This window comes from Corvus moneduloides, chromosome 5 (assembly GCF_009650955.1).
Source record: "Corvus moneduloides isolate bCorMon1 chromosome 5, bCorMon1.pri, whole genome shotgun sequence".
NCBI lineage: Eukaryota > Metazoa > Chordata > Aves > Passeriformes > Corvidae > Corvus > Corvus moneduloides.
The window spans coordinates 33995157-34012260 of record NC_045480.1 but is presented as its reverse complement, the minus strand read 5'-3'; the positions used below and the strand labels follow the sequence as shown (position 1 = coordinate 34012260).

The window sequence follows — 17104 nt, the reverse complement described above, 5'->3', positions numbered from 1 at the left end:
TGTTACTTATTTGTATTGTCATGGCTTTGATGAGCACTCAGACTGTGAGAGCTCTCAGACACGCTGCATTAGACGTAGCAAAAATGGAAAAAGACTTTTCCTACTTCCAGGGAACTTTACTATCTAATCATTAAACAAAAGCAACCAGGCAGTGCGGCTAATGGCAGCACAGCAGCACAAGGAGTACTGGTCAGCACAATTGCAAATACTGTCCAAGCTTTTTGAACTTACCCTGGGAAGAGAAATCTCTAAGAATAATTTCTCCCAAGTATGAGAGGAATCGTGGGGGGAAAAAAAAGCAGAGAGATGCATTTCAAACTTTAGGAGCTGGCAACAGCTACTGGTATCACATGCCAGGTTGACATGGGTGTTGAGCTCTCGACAGGGAGAAAGCAGTCACTGGCAGGATGGAAAAGGGCAGCTGGAGGATCCTTAAAATGAAGATGAGTAGCTTAAGTTTGGTAGTAGAGAAGAGGCTGCCAGAGGAAGCAATTGCTATTGCCACAGTACCCAAAATGGCCAAAGTGGCAGGCTGTACAAATACAGCCTTTGCGGCAATACTCAATAAAGCCATAAACCAAATAAAACTGAATCAATAGGTGTTTTTATCTATCTTTTTTAGATTTCTATGATAGAATTCATTCTGACAGACACTACAAGTTTATTTTATTACAGGTTCTGAGATTATTTTGAGAGCTATTCATTTTATAATGGAAAAATTAAAATGCAGAGCTCTAGTTTTGCCAGCACGTGAGCTGTAGATTTCTTCTGCTGCTTCTTTATCATTTTCCATTTCTTTATGACTGGTGTAAGAACAGAAAAGCTGTATTTTTATAATGTGCATATGCAAAGGGTTTCACTAGTTTTCTACAAGTACTGAATATTTAGGAAAGAGGAACTATAGCTGTGTGCTTTAGAAAGCTTCCAAGAAGATTTATGTTGTAAAATGAAGCTACTTACAACTATTTCCTTTTCCATTTTGCCTTTTTGCAAGTCCTGTTCACAGAATGGTGGTACAGCTTCTCTCTGAGTTGGCAAACATTAGCATTGGCTTTAGTGCTGAACTGGGATTTAGGTTTTCTAAGATTCAACCCTTTTGTCTGAATTCAGGGACTTGCTATGGTATCCTCAACACATCATAGGTGTTCAGTGGTCTGATGACAATTTTGGCTTTTAAAAGATCCTGCCATTTCATCTTCTAGTGAAAGCTTTAATGACTGCACTATTGTGGACATAATCTTGATCCAATATAATTCAGGAGAAGTAATGTAGAATCAGATGTGCTCTGTGCAATTACACTGCCATGACATCAGCAGCACAAACATTGCAGTACTATGGTAGGAGCTCAGAACTGAAAATATGAAGATAGAGAAAGCCAGTGTGTTTTCTGTTGTCATCCTCCATTCTACTTCATTTTTCTATATTTAAATTCTGGAAAAAGAGGAAACAGAAGGAACTCATACATCCAGAAATTGTGGGTGTTTCAACATCACCTCAACTAATATAGGTGGTGTTTAATAGATAACTGAAAGAAAATACAAACAGAAGGTCGAAAGCATATGATGGGAGGGTGTAGCGGGTTTGGTTCATAACTGGGCGGAAACACCAATTTAGTGTAGTGGTTTGGCCCAAAATGCTCATTACTGCTTATCTTCTGTGAGATAAGAATTAGGAGAAATGCAAAGCAGGCACCAAACTTGAAAGAATATAAAGAAGTTTATTAACAGACCTAAAAGAGGGGAAAAAAAACTATACCATACCTTCAGAACTTTCCTCCTCCCCCCACCTTCCTCCCTTCTCCCACTGACAATGAAAAAAGACAACCCTTAAGATGTTCAGTCTGTTTACCACTTCCATAATAACCTTGTTCAGTCCATTTAGAAAGAGAAGTCTCTTCTTGCTCATGCTATGAAAACAGTATCACAACAAGACAGCCGCCCACTTCCAAATATTGTTCAGTCCATTTAGGAAGAGGAGTCTCTGCTCGCGATGTGAGTCCCTTCCCCCGACTTGCAGCTTTTCCCGCAACTGCTTTCGAGGGTCCACTCTTGAAGTTTTTTGGGGTACAATTTTAAGGTTGAGCCGTTCAGAAACAAAACCAGAGGCCCTTCTCCTTCCCTGGGAGCAAAGGGTCTTCCTCATCTTCATCATTAGGACTATCTCTGGGAGCATCTCTAGGAACTGAGGTTTTCTCCTTTCCCGTTTGGAGCAAAAGTCCTCATCTGGTTCATCTCTCCCTGTCCAAACTTCTCATGAAATTACAGCTGCGTCAGCATCTGCCTATCTCAGCGCAGGTGCTTTTGCTTACAAGTTGAACACTCCAGCTCCCATATCTTCATGAAATTACAACAGGATACTCTGATATATCATAGCTTCACAACAGACTTTCAGCTTTAAGCATCTCCTCTTTCTCTTCCTCAGGTTTTCAGCTCTTCACAGCAATAAAAGGGTTAATCTCACCTCGGCCTTGCAGCTGTGTGGTTTATTGCTGTTGGTCACCTGGCCTCTGCCGGACATCGGTGCTGCTTTGCTGAAATCTTGGCCGCAGTGGGGGGGGGGGGGGGAGGTTCCGAGCCGCTCTGGCTGCCCACAGCCCTGCTGGGGGGGTCATCCTGGAGCCGCGGCCAGGCCCGGCCCAGCCTGGCCCGAGCAGGGGCCGGCCCCACTGGCCCCCACACGGGCCCGCAGCCACCTGTCCCAGCGCCAGAAACGAGAGAGAGCTTGGGGGGGGATTGTCTATTCTTAAGTGTGGATCACAGAGGCGGTCACAACTTTAAGTGGCTTAAAGAATTGTCCATATTCAAACTGGCCAGCTGATAGGTTCTGTCACGTCTTGGAGAAGCAGTAAGCAGAACATCACTTCCGAGACTCAGCTTGCTAACCTATGACAGAGGGACTACAAAAGTCCAAATTTATATCAGTCTCAAAACTGTAGCCACTGTTGGTGGTTCTCTAATGCTGAGGTGAAATATGTAAAAGAGTGCAGAGTCCCACTCAAACTGCGATGTTTCTGCATGTGCATATGGAAGTCACATTCTGAATATGAGATGAATATCATAGAGTCCAAGTTTATGTCACTTTAAGTGGCTGAAGTCAGTTCTGTTCTGAACTGCTGTTTGAGGTCAGAATTATATTGTAGCCAGTTTGTGTGTGTGCGTGTGTAATTATTACTGAAGACCTTTGGAGTTTCCATATTTTGTTTCTAGTGCTTTAAGAATTCTCTATATTCAATTCTATTTATTTCAGTTTTTAAAACAAACAAGCAAAACAAAACTGTATTTTTAATGTATCATGAACTTCTCTCAAGCCATAAAAATAAACATACTTGAACAAAAAAAATTTGGAAATCCAGAATAAGGATAATCTGTACATCCTGAAATCACATGAATGTAAAAAATTGAGTTCTGGTCTAGCAGAGTTGGTACAAGGATATCAATATTAGCATCTGTGGTAAAGTTTCTGATTGCTCTGTCTATATTTATCAATGCATTTCTGTGTCACTTCCTTCGTTTTCCTAAATGGAGCTCTCTCTTGAGAGGATTGGCTTTCTGCATTATATTTCTTGTAACTTTTTAAAAGGTAAGGCTGATAGGCTGTGATGCCATTAACATGCCATATTAACAGAACTCCTGGTTATAGCTGCCATAATATCACTGGTCTAGCAACAGAGGGAAGGATTAAAACAAGATCTCTACCTAGTAAACTAGGAGTTACCATACTCTTCCATCTTCATACCTGGTACCTAGACAGGACTGTGGTTCTACATCTGACCTACCCTTATCTGTGCCCTCGCTCCACAAAATTGTAGGTAAGAAGGAACCATGAAACCTGGGGGAAGGGGAGCTTACAATTTGCTTTCTGACTAGTACTTCTCCTCTTCCTAAGTTCCTCCATCAGCTTGCCCTGCTTTTCATGAATAGAAAGGAGACCCCGTAGTTGTTAACAGCCTGTGGGGCTCCACAGGTGGTTATACCAACACATGTAGCATAATACCATATCAATAAAGGAAATCAGCATTTTCAGCCCATGCTCTTTTCTTTCCCACAAGAATCTTGGTTTGAATGCCTAGGGGAAGAACCCATTTCAGAAACAACAAATAATTTTTAAAAGAAAAAATCTTTCAATAAGAAGTTACATTCCATTGGCATGGAAACACATAATAAACCCTACAAACAGGGTTCAAATAGGATGTAATGCTGATGAACACAGATCCAAACCCAAGTGTATTTGCATAAATTAATCCTTAATAATAATACACCATTTATATTGCCATAAATGAGATGTTCTGAGAATATATGCGAAGTAACTATGTAAGAAAAGAAAACCACATTTATTTTCTGTGATTAGCTGATACGGTTGGAAAAAGGACACAAGCTTTCAGCTACAGAGTTCCTTGATCAGAATCCTCTATATGTTAGCAAAGTGTTTCCATTAAAAAGATAACACTTGGCGGGGAAAATGAATATATATGTTTATATTTTTTAATTTTGTAATTAAGCACTGAAACATCCAAAGCTTCTGTGACATCAAGGGGAAAAAAAGAGCTCTATCTTTAAGCTGAAAAGACCCAGAAAGTTGTGAACTGGACTGGTTTTTTTAATAGTATAAAGTTCCATAGGGTCTGTGTGTACACAGAGAGGTTGTAGCCCCATGGTAAATGTGTGATGTGCCTGTGTAAGGCTCAATAATCCAGCTCTTCTGAGGCAGCCCCTGTGATTCCAAACCTCTGAGCCACTTCAAAGAACTTCTGTTTTAAAAAGTATCAAAGACATGCTGGGGAAAAAAAATTATCCTGTGAATAGAGGACAGTACCTGTCCAGTGGTCCTAAAGAAAAGTAACTGGCATTGTATGGAGCAGGCAATATTTAGGCCACAACAAGTACTCAGTTTAGCATTTGCAGTCCCATGACATACCAAGGCCTTTGTACTATTAGAAAAAGAAAGGGAGAATTCCCTCTGCCAGATAAAAGCAGTGCTTGTTTCTGGTGCTGAACATCCACACTGCTATTCAGGAAACAAGAAGACCTCTTCCCAATAACCTAGAAAACACAGGACTTCAACACAAAAGTATGTTTACTCTTTTGAACAAGTATTAGCAAAAAACCCCCAAAATTTAAAAAAAAAGACATTATTTTTAGTTTTGAGGGGTTTTGTGTTGTGGAAGAGGTATGCATGAGCCCTTTACAAGCAGAAGAATACCAAGCATAGTTTACCAAGTAGAGTACGTGTAATAGTCCAAGTACAATAGATGTTGTAACAGCCCTCACTTGAAGCGATCTGCCCACCTTCATCATGACTTTAATGTTTTGTATATATCAATAAAACTAATGAGCCAGAATATTGTGTGCTTTCCTTTCTGGAAGACAAGGCACCAGCGTGAGTTTTTAATATACGTACGTGTTTTTTATAAACAACACATACATTAGTGAAGATATTTCAGGACCTTGTGGTGCAGCCTTTCTGAGATAGGGCAAAATTATTAGACTTCAAATTTCCATTTGTAGGAAAGTCCTGTAAACACCTTCAGCTACTATTTATTTTTAGGCTGCTACAATTATGCCATATATGATTTGATTATTAGGGTTAGCAGGACCATGGCTAATGGAATCAGTACCATGGCTACAGCAAGCTTTGTGAATTCTCCCTGCCAGTTTTCTGCATAACTACACTTGTGTCACTCACACAGCACAGGCGTACTCTAACAATTAATTGTAAACCAGAGGGAAACTTTTAATGGACCTCTTCTTGAGATCTCCTGTTAAAAAAAAGAAAAGTTCCCATGAGTGAAGTATAAGTTAGCTTTTCCGGGGGGAAAAAAGGAATGAATTATATTTCTCTTCTTGTCCTTTAAATGAATAGCATAGTTTGGGTGAAATTATCAGGCAATTGCATGCCTTTTATGCAGATAATGCTATTTGATGAAAGCGGTGTTTTGATCTGCTGAGGATAATACAGATCCAGGGTTGGATTCATTGGTAAGAGTAAAGCTGTCTTCTGTGATAACTTCATCTCAGCATGAGGTCAGACGGGGAAAACTGGGATGGGGGATTAAAAAATGACACAGTCGGAGCAGTATTCAGTTCCCTGCTGTGCTCCTGGCTGCACACTATAGCTTATGTTTCTGATCTGTTATGGTATTGTCTGCTTTTCTCTCCCAGAGCAGAAAGAGATTGCTTAAAACTTTTCTTTTTTCAGCTAGAGGGATTAGTTCAGTGCAGCTTTTTTAATTAAAGAAACTGTATCTTTTTCAATGTAATTTAAGGCTGTACAAGAAGGCCATCAGCATTCATAACTTAGCACTATTACCTGTAACAAAGCCTAGCCATTTATTTCCCATTCAGAAGAAGAAATCTCTAGTAAGATTTTTGAGGGTTAAAATTTGATAATTTGCCCTATGATTGAAAGAATCATAGTTAACCATTGTCTCCTAAGAGTTTTCTGTGAAGGAACTTCAGACAGTTTTGCTGTTAGTTTATATGGGCTTTCTTAATTAAATCTCTGTGACATCAGATTGGTGGTTAAAAAATATTCTGATGTGTGGAAATAGATCTGAGCGTATTTTTTTCACGAAAAAAATGAATACAAAAATACTCTCAAATATTAAAATGGCATCTACAGAAAATGATGCTGTAACATCAGCTACATCTCTTTCAGAACAATATTTCCAGTCTACAGACTTTCTAAATATGTAACTAGTACCTTCATTAATTAGTAATAATATGCAAATAACGGACACATGTTCATGATATCTAAAATGCTCAGTGTGTATGTGTGGCTGTAGATGTAGATGTGTGTTTACGCATATGTGTGCATGTATGTCTGTATTCATATGGGCACCTATAGATTTAAATATAGAAAGATATACATACATGCAGTTACATATAATTTTCAGCTCAGAGAGTTGAATTTACAGCACAATTTAAACAAGGTTAATAGCTAAAACCTTCAAATGTTTCAAATAAGGCCCATATGGTGATCACTTTACAAAGCATACAGGGACTGTGCTTAGGTTGCAACATACACATTTCCAACTAAATTCCATGCCAGATCAATTAGAAACAGTTCTCCTGAGCAGACAGGAACAAACACAGATTGTTACCACTCCACTGCCTGAACTCTTGTCTTCTAGGAATGAAAGCAGTCATCTTGAATACAACATATTTTACTACTAACAGCCTAAGATTTTGTTTAAACTAGTAGTATTTTAATAAAATCTCTGTTTAGGCACATCAGAGCAGTTAACATCCAAATTATCACAATAAAATAGCAGATTGCTATGAGAGCTTTTGGTTAGAGAGGTATTTTTCCCAGACCGCATTTGTTAGTGATGTCTTCTGCTAGGAGGAGTACATGGCACAGGAGAAGAAAAAAAAGGAAAGAACCAGACTACAGAAAAACACTTTTGGTCGCTTTTTTTCTCATGCAGTGTGCTTATCTTTTCTTTAAATCATCTTTTCTTCCTAAATTTGAACAATTTTCTGGTGGAATTTCTTATTATTTTTAAAAATATGTCTTTCAGCTAGAAAGCTATAAAAGAAAACAAAAATGTTAATTATGACTACGAAGCTTAGTTAAAACAAGGCCTCTTTCTTCTTGTAAAAATCATAAATTCTGAATAAATGTGACTTAATTATATAAACTTCTGTATGTATATATAAGATCTGTGTATTGACTTCTGAATTGCTATAAATATTCTGAATTCCTCCTGTTAAAGGAAAATACAGATAGTTATCCCCAGCTACAGTTGCTGGGAAAGTGTTATACCAGCAAACACAAATCTTATCTTTTTCATGGCCTTGGGTACTAACTCACACAATGATGGTGGTAGCAGCGCTTTGTGATGGCTCCTACTTATGAGTACAAGGTGATTAAAATGATTATGTGCCTGGATTTAAGGCCATAAGTTTAGCTCAGGCAATAGTTCCTAATGCGGTGTTAACACAATATGAAAGGCATTTTTGTATTCCAAATCGTATGCAAACTCCTTCAGGTTCTTTCCTAGGGACCCAATGAAGAGGGTCAGCAGTTTTGTGCAGCTGAAGTGCATCATTTTCACCAGAGGTCAGCTTCCCATATAGCTTTGTTTTATGCAGTGGAACACAAACTAATGTAGTGGAAAAGCATGACCCCCATTTAAAGGTTGATTTGTATGATAATCAGTACATTTAGTGACTTCAAAATGAACGTGTGTAAGGCCCTATCTTGCTTTAATTAAGGTAATTAAGACATATTTCCCTCTGCAGACAGCTATTTAATTTTATGGCTTTGTCAGTGATCAGATTAGAATATTTGTTTTACAATTTTACCACAACTCGGTACTCGGGGAAAAAGTGCCTCTCGATCCCGCTGCTGGCGGTGAGACGGGGGAGACAGCGCAGCCCTTCCCGCGGAGAGAGCGAGCCCAGCGCAGCTCCGCGTGTCCGCAGCCGCTCCACTCCGTCACTCTGCGCCCCCGCGCACTGGGGCTCCCCGCTGCCGCCGGGGCGGCGCGGGCGGCCCCTTCTTCCCAAAGTTTCCCCGTTCCCACAGAGGAGCGGTGCGGTTCTCTGCGGGGCTTAGGGAAGAGCGTGGTCACGGCCGGCTCGTCACCTTCTGACCCGGCCCCGCCGCGGTCCGCGCTCGGCGCAGCGCGGGGGCTGCGCGGGCTCCGCCGTCCCGCCCGGGCAGCCGGGGAGAGAAGCGAGGCGGCTCCGCCGACAGCTCGAAAGCGGCCGCTCGAGCGGCTGCGAACTCGGTCCCTTCGCGGGGCTTGCACAGGAGCAGGAGCTGCGGAGCTGACCGCGCGGACAACTAATGGGAATAGTTGTTGCCACGTTATGACCAACCACCTAGACTGAGTCGAAAGGAGGTTTTTGGGGTTGGTTTTTTTTTTGTTTGTTTGTTTTGGGGTTTGTTTTTTTTTTTTTTTAATTAGGGTTGTGATTATGAAGTGTCCTGACGCAGGGCAATGCTGCTAGTTGTTTCCATTACGTAGAGGCAATCCCTACCTAGCTGCATTAAAGCGCATCTTGACTCTTACCCCGAAGGAAAATGGATGGTTAGAAACAATTTCTTCCTTCATGAGCTGTAGATCCAGGACCGCTGACAATGCAGAGATTTTGAGATCCGTTTTTTTCAGACGTGCGAGTATCCTGAAGAGCGTGGATTCCTGGAACCAGAAAGTGCCGCTAAGTCTGGCAGAGACCGAGTTACCGTTCAAGTACGGAAGGACACGTTAAGAACAATTTAAGAAGTTTGCAAAGAACGTGACAATGTCTTGAATGTGTGTTGTCTTTTGGAGTCACTGGTAGATTAGTGCAGGAGCCGGCATGTCTCACATCAGAGGACGTCCTGCTCTTTTCTCTCAGTAACACCTACTGTCCAAAAAGATTTACAGATAGTCTCATCTGAAAAGAAAAAAAAAAAAGTATCTCTAAGTCGATAAGGAATGCATACCCTTTTGTTCTTTCTCTACTAAAATAGTGAGCTTACTGGAAATCCAAGAGAGTAAGGAATGGCTACAGTGTGATTTTAGAGAGTTTAGTCACATTTAATAGTTGACATTAGGAAGATAGTTTCCTATAAAGCTCTAACTCAAATGTGCCTGCACACTTTTCAAATCAACTTAAACTCTGAAGACTGAAATTTAATTAAAGTTTGGTAAGCCGGGTAGTGCTGCTTCAGTGATGTCCAAGTTAAGAGCACCAAAATAACTTAGTCTGAACTTCAAATGTTTGTCAATAAGTAGTTGACATTTGTTGTCTATCCAGTGGGCTTTGCACAAGGAAGGCATGTTACTGTTCTACTTATAATAAAGCAGCATCTTAACTCAGTGTATTTGAGGGCAGTAAAAAGTTGAAGTTAATACTAGATGAATGGATTTAGTAAAGGTATTGCAAACGGATGAAGCAGTAGTGCAAAAATATAGGGCTTTAAATTTGCATTTGCAAAACATAACTTTAAATATTGTGTTGGAGGACTGTAAGCCAAAAGAAAAAAAAAATGTAACTAGAACCCTGAGTCTACAAGATTTGCTTTTAGTTTAGCAGAGATGCTATATGCAACAACAATTACAGCATTTGGCGTAAGTTCAGGGTTAAGATTATTCCTGTGTCCCTAGCTATATGCGTTTTGTAACAGTGAATTTTGTGCAATTCACATTTTCACACTTCGAGTGCTTTCTTATAAGGACTAAACCCTTTGTAGGATATTTTATTTGAAAGATAAGGTCATGAAGATTCCATTTCTTCTTGTATTGTCTGTGCACTTACCTGCACAGAACTGTCTCTAGAGAGGTCTCTATGGCTCCTACTTTCTCAAATGAAATGCCACCACTTCAGAACCACCCACAAAGTCAGTACGGAGTATTCATTTCAATTCCATTGGTTTAGTTGTTGTATCTTTAAAATACTTTTGCAAACTTGTATTTAAAAGTAGTTCCTTTTATTACAACTTTTCTGGGGATGAAGACACGTCATTGCCATTATAAAATATCTTCTTTCTTTCTTTTTGTATGCCCAGTATTATGAATTACACATTTACTGTACACTTAAAAGGGCTTGAAACATTTGTGGTTTTCTATTGCACTTGCTGCACGGTGCTGTGTGATGTTGGCTCTGTGTGTGTGGTACCTGCTGTAATTCCCACATGCTGACCTCAGCACTGCGGAATTAGTTTTCATACCCAGGAACCTTGTCTCTTGGGTCGAGCCCAGCAAAGTACAAATGCAAAGAAAAACACAGGGGTAAAACACGGGCATGAGAGAAAACTGCCTGACTGATCATAGACAGCCCCCTCGCAATGCCCGTTGGTTACATCTGCAGTAGCGTTTCCATGATTAGGAGGCATTTCCAGTTATTTCAGGACAGAGGAATATAGGGATTTTCCTTAGGAGCGTTCAAGATAACACAGTCGTGTATCTTTCATTACAGAGTCAGAGATGTGGTGGATAAAGTTTGGAAAATCAAAGTACTGCAGCGGGTAGCCAGCTAAACGTTCAAAGCTGCTCATCTGTCTAACTTCTCCGAGTGTTTCGCATCTCCTATGTGAAACGCCTTTGAGTTTAAAAGGGAAGGATAAAGGCGTTAAAACAGAGCGATCCTATAGGTAGGTAGGTAACATCTCAGTGTGTAAAAAGTTACAGCTACTACTTTAAGCCGAGAGGTTGCTGAGGAGTCAGGGAGAAAAATAAGCAGAAGCGCCTTTGTACGTGACGGAGAAATGGCTTTAAAAGCAGATGTTTAAGCTGTAATCAGGTCACTCGGCACCCGGCTCCCGCCCAACTCCGAAAATTGCCGGGGTGCGGCGGAAAGGCTGGGCGGGGGGGCTGCGGGTTCCCGTGCGAGGGGCGGGCTGCCGGGCCCGGGAGCCCCGCCGGCACCCTCCAGCCTTGCCGGGCGGCCCCGCCGCGCCGCGCCGCGCCCGGGCTGCCGGCAGTGCCGAGGAGCCTCGGCGGGCGGGCTGCCGGCAGTGCCGAGGAGCCTCGGCGGGCGGGCTGCCCGCGGCGCCGGCTCTGCTTGGCCAGGCGCGGTGCGGTACTGCGGGGAGCCGCGGATTATTTCCCAAAATTCTTTCTCTCCCCTGATAAAAATAAATAGGTCCCCGCAGAAAACAAAATGCAGCGGAGGGATGCTTCATGCCCTGCCGGGTGGAGGGAATGCGCAGCGGAGCCGTGTAAGTTCATTAGTGTTTGCAATCAGGAGCACGCAGACACCCTCATCAGGGCAGACAGCGGCCAAGAGCCATTCATCAGCCTGAAGTGCCGCTCGCGGATGACCCCTAAATCACCGCCGGAGTCGTGGATGCGCTGATTAGGCTCAGCGTGGGAGTCGCGCCACGGCACTCTACACGAGCGGCGGGGACGGGGGGGGCAGCAGGCTGAGGGTCCGCAGCCCAGGGGGTCGGGTCCCGGCCCGGGGAAGCGCCGGGGCCCTCGGCCGGCTCCCCCACGCTACGGCGAAAGTAGGTGCTGGCGGCGTCGGCTCCTCCCCGCGCTCCTCCCCCGCCCGGCACGTCGCTGTGCGCGCACCTTCGCCCTCCCCTCCTGCAAGAAGAGGGGCCAAACTCCCTGCCCGCCCGGCGGGGGAGGAGGCGGGGAAAGTGAGCTCCGCGGGGCGCGTAAGTTCCCGCTGCGCGGGGCGCGGGCAGCAACTCGTGGCCCTTCCTCCGCCCGGCCCCCGGCCCTCCCCTCGCTCCCGCCCGCCCTCCGCTCCCGCCCGCCCGGCCTGACAAAGTGCCGGCGTGCGCCGCTCTCCCCCGCGCTGCTGCCAGGGCGCGGAGGCGGCGAGGCTCGCGGCGTGCCCGCGGTAAGTGGCGCGCTGCGCTCCGCACCCGCGGCTGTCTGGCTGGCAGTGGGGAGCCGGGGCCGCTGCCCTCCGCCCGGACGAGGGTGGGGGAGCGGGCAAGCGGCCGGTGCGGGGGTTGGCGGAGGTTTCTGCGGCCCTCCGTCCCTCCCTTCCCCACCACCCCCACGGGGGCACTGTTGGCGGCGGGACCTTCGTCGGGCGGTGGGCGGGAGTCGCGGGGTGCCCCGGGACGCGTGGCTGCGGTCGGAGCGCGGCCCCAGGTAGGGCTATGCGGGCGCGGGGGAGCTGGAGGAAGGGGCCGGGGAGGCAACTTAATGTGGAAACTCCGCGGTGCCGGGCGGAAAACTGAGCGTGGGGGGGAGGGGGACTGGGTCTGCCAGCAGCGCCGCACGGCCTCGGCGGGCCCTCGGCTGCGCCCCACGCTGCGGAGGGGAGCGGGGTCTGGGGCTGCTGGTGTGCGCGCTCCCGGGAGGGCTGAGCGCGCTCCCGGCGGCGCGGGGCGGCAGTGGGACTGGGCACCACAGCAGTTTCGGTGCTTTCCCAAGTCGGCATCCTCACTTTCGGAAGATAAACGGAAGTGTCCGTACTCCTGTCCGGTGAGCTTAGTGGCGCGGGCGGAGGCGCGAAAGGTCGTCCGAGCAAGTTTATGGTGGGTTTGGAACTCGGTGTTTGTTACCTCGGCTGTGCGGGCGCGGGGCGCTCCTGCCGGGTCCGGCATCCTCGAGCAGCGCGTTTGTCAAGCGGCGGCGGGCAGTGACAGGTTGCCGGGTGGTGTGTGCTCCGGAGCTGCTACCGGGGCTGTACCTGCCCCCTGGTAAAGGAGGGGGTTTCTGAGGCTCGCATCTGTAATGGTCTAGTCAGTAAACTGTAGTGAAAATCGTGTTAGTGCGCACATGGCGACCAAAGAAATTGTATGCCACCATGGTTTGGGGAGAGAAAGGGGTGGTCTCCCTCGTGAAATTGCAAACATTTCTGGTGTGTTTGCAATTTCTGGTGTCTGGTGCGGCTTTTCTTCACGTGTATGTAGGTAACAGATCTGCTGTTCTATGGGCTTTAATATGTTATGAAGTTGCTTTTAAGCAAAGTAACATAAAAAGAGAACATACCCAAACTCCCATCTTAATGTGCTCACAGACTGTTAGAAGTTTTTTAATAGGAGCAATATCTGTAAGGTATCATGTAGATGTAGGCTCCTTTAAATATTTAGATTTAAAACGTTTTTATAAGAAAACTTTAGCAGTCTTATTTCTCTACTTTCTAAATATCATGCGTCTCTTGCGCTAAGCCTTAGTTCAATGCTTGTTTGACTGTTACCCCTGCATTTTATATATATTTCCTCAGGCAGAGTATTTTGCTTCATACCACTGAAGAGTTATAGTAATATTCTGTGGATGCCCACGTCCTAAAATTCAGTTTAGTAAAGAGTATAATGAAATATAAATATTGCTCATCTATGGTCTTACAGAAAAGTTAATTGTAAAACACTTGAAGACACTCTCTGAAAAATACCACTGCTCTTCCCTTCTAAAATAATCCAAGTGCTAGTCAGAATTATTATTGCGCTCACATCTAGGAGATTAATTTAATATTGTATGCAGGGAAAAATTTTCATTCGTTGTACTTTTTTGTAATATAAGAATAGTTAGGAAGAAGGGGCCCTATGTAAGTATGAATATACATGAAAAATGTATATTAAATTTATATAAATAAATAAATAATTATTATAAAAAATATATAAAATTAAATTTTGGAAAAATATAACAGGTTGAGAAAAAGAATATTATTTTACAATTCTGAAGCTTTGCTGTTATGAACTTGCTGGGTTATTTTCAATGGTGTAGTAAATCAGCGGGGGGGAAAGAAAAGCCAACAGTACAGAAGTATTAGATGCATACATCTGATTAAAAATGGAAAGGGGTTCATATGAGTGAACACTGAGATAAAAGATGCTGTTTGAGATAAGAAATACTTGACCCCATTGAGATTCTTTTATTTAATATTTTTTGAGGAAAAACAACCCAAAATAACACTCATAATCCAGTTATCAGGTTAAGACTGGTACTTCAGTCAAAACTCTTAGAGCTGGGAGTAATTATTCTCTGTTCAAATGAAAAAAGAGAAAAAAAGGATTTATTAATAGAAACTAGATTTAAAGTTACAAATGAGCACACAGTGGCTGCTTTTAGTAAGTATCTATTCTATAGAAGCCCCATAAAATATTAGAAAATGAAATAATAATGAACCTGAAAGTATTTTTTGTAATCTCCTAGCCTCAACAATTAACAGATTATAGGCTCGGCTCAGTAAGATACCCAGTACCTTTATCTTCAGTTAAAATCAGTGAGTGTTATGCCGACTGATGCCCCTGTAGATTGATGCAAAAACTCCCACTAACTTCCATCAGTTTTAGGTTAGGCCCAATAAAAGCTGAGAGCGCCCAGCAGCTTGGAGGATCAGGTGCTGTTTGTGAAGGGGCATTGTGCTATATAGACTTAAAAGACCAGAAATGCTAAGGCTTCAGGTCAGAACTGCTCTTATTTTAATAGTGATTCTGCACTTACTGTGCTTAATGCTGCATGTCTATTATAGAAAACTCATCTGTCAGTCAGTGTACAAGAGAACCTATAAAATTCTTATAGAGCAAATTTATTATAGAGAAATCTTAAAAAATTCTTTCAAAATGTTGTGCAAGTAAGTTGCGCTGTGTAAGATTTTAGAGGCTGATTTGAACTATACTGATACTACACATTAGAGATTGTTAATAAGATTATCTTTATATAATATTATTTTCTTTTAAGAATAGCTTTACTGTAGAATCTGTTCAGTTAAATGAATATATGTAAACTCATTAGGTTTACTGTTTTAGTAAATGTGGTAGTTATGTGACTCTATCACCTGCAAGTTTGTGCAGCATCAAGTGCACAAAATATTACCAGAAATAGTTCTAGTGTGTTTACTAGAAAATCTTTGGTTTGATGAAATAAATTTTTTACCCTGGGCTAACTAGTTAAATAAGTAAGTTCTTTCAGGATACCTGCATGCGATTCTTCTTCGACTGAAGAGTGTCTTAAAATAAATGCTTTATCTTTCTAATAGAGTAGTATTATTTGCAAAGAGTTTTAGCCTGTAGTAAAACATTTCAGGGACCCACAGTTAGGGTTGGGGCACGCTGTCAAGTGAGCAATTGAAAGAAAGCCCTAAACATTTAATTTTTTGGAGGGAACAGAGGCTTGAAAGAAGTTACCATTGTAAAAATGTGCCACGTTAACAGCATTTCCTTAGTTCTAAAACTGATTAATTGCTGTGTCTTATAAAACCTGATTTATTTCATACTTTTTTCATACCAAGCATTACCATTATGAAGCTCTCCTTATAAGTGAGATTAATGTTTCTGAGCAAAGAAGTGGTTTGGAGGGCTGCATTCATTTTGAGTGCTATTCTAATCAATTTTAGATACAGCATTTCACAATGTATCAGTCTGCATCTGAACCTGCCTTATTATGTGGAATTAACTTGTTAGTGATTGATAGGAAGCCTGCTCCATCTCCAGGGGTGATTTGTTTGAAAACAAGTGTTACAGGTTCCAGGAGTATGAGTGCAGGGTCAAGCAACTCAGGTGCCCATTCCGTGGCCTGACTGAAGTTTGACAGAGAAGTTAGAAAAAATGCTGTGCTGGGTTTTTTTTGTTTTGTTTTTTTTTAAAGCTAAACCCCCACAAACTCCAAAAATCCTAAAACCAAAACACTACACTTATATTAAATGGTGTTCCTTACTGTGGTATTGGTCTTCACAGACAGTGTGAAGTGACAAGTATGAGGCACAGACACTGTCTTTGTGCATCACTATGTATTGTTACAATGCTTGTCTCCTGGATTATTTGGAGGAATAGCTTTAGTGTTTGAAATTAAAACTCGGAGGGCTAGTTTCAGATGACGAGGTGCACACCTACTGGATATTGCCTGCATAGTTATTGAAAGATGTGCCAATGCTATTTTTTCCCTTTTAAAAGAAGGAAGGATAGTACTTGTTTCAATAGCTACTGAAATATTTGCACATTCTGTCTGTACACCTTTTGGTCTCAGCTTCACCACTGTTTTGATTCTTAACAAATAGGCTATGATCACACACTATTGCTGAGTGTGATGCATGAACATTTAAAGTCCAGAAAAAAAGGATTTCTCAATAGTGAGAGGAAAAATAAGTTAAAAAAGGCCAAATATAAAAAATGTATGTGAGAAACCTCTGAAAATAATAAACAGTTCTAAGAAGATGTAGGTATGTGCATCTACTATGAGGATAGTAATTTAAATCTAAATTATAGTTTCTTGCAAGATGTGCTAATTGCATTCACTACATTTTTAAAGTTTGTATATTGGACTAATTACATCAGTCTTTTAGTTCAAGTGTGCATGTAAACAATAAGAGAATATTGCAACTGGAGCATTGCATAAAAATATTTCTCATCTAACGCAGATCAGAAGTAATAAAATTACAAAATGTTTGTGAATACCAGGCTCTGAGTGCTCCTCACCTCTTCCTTCAGTCTGGCTTTATGGAATAAACATTATTCGTACAGGTTCATTTTAATATTGCAACTGAAATACCTGCTAGTGAACAAATAGGAAGGGAATAATATCTTAAACGTATAATAAGAGAGTACAACACGAACTGTATCTCTGCCTTCTTAGACGGAAGTCTCTCCACGTGTTCTGTATTTTCACCTTATGGACTATTTACTGTTGTTTTAAAATGCATTTTACGCAAAGCTGATGCTTGGATGACACAAGGTTGAAAAGTAGTTTAAGTCTGGAACTGTTTTG

At 42.5% G+C, this 17104-nt stretch overlaps 1 protein-coding gene across 25 annotated transcripts in view; it reads left to right on the top strand.

Annotated features, from left to right (window-relative positions):
* TENM3 (teneurin transmembrane protein 3) overlaps positions 1–17104 on the top strand; it is a 1330479-nt gene that overhangs the window by 898091 nt on the left and 415284 nt on the right. Inside the window, exon 1 of one of the 25 annotated variants that reach the window (XM_032108358.1) lies at positions 12189–12284. The exons of 23 other annotated variants lie outside the window; for them this stretch is intronic. The gene's annotated coding sequence lies outside the window, so the exon portion shown is untranslated. Of the gene's footprint in view, positions 1–12188; positions 12285–17104 lie in introns of those variants that run through there. One more of the 25 variants, XM_032108359.1, reaches the window with a different exon arrangement.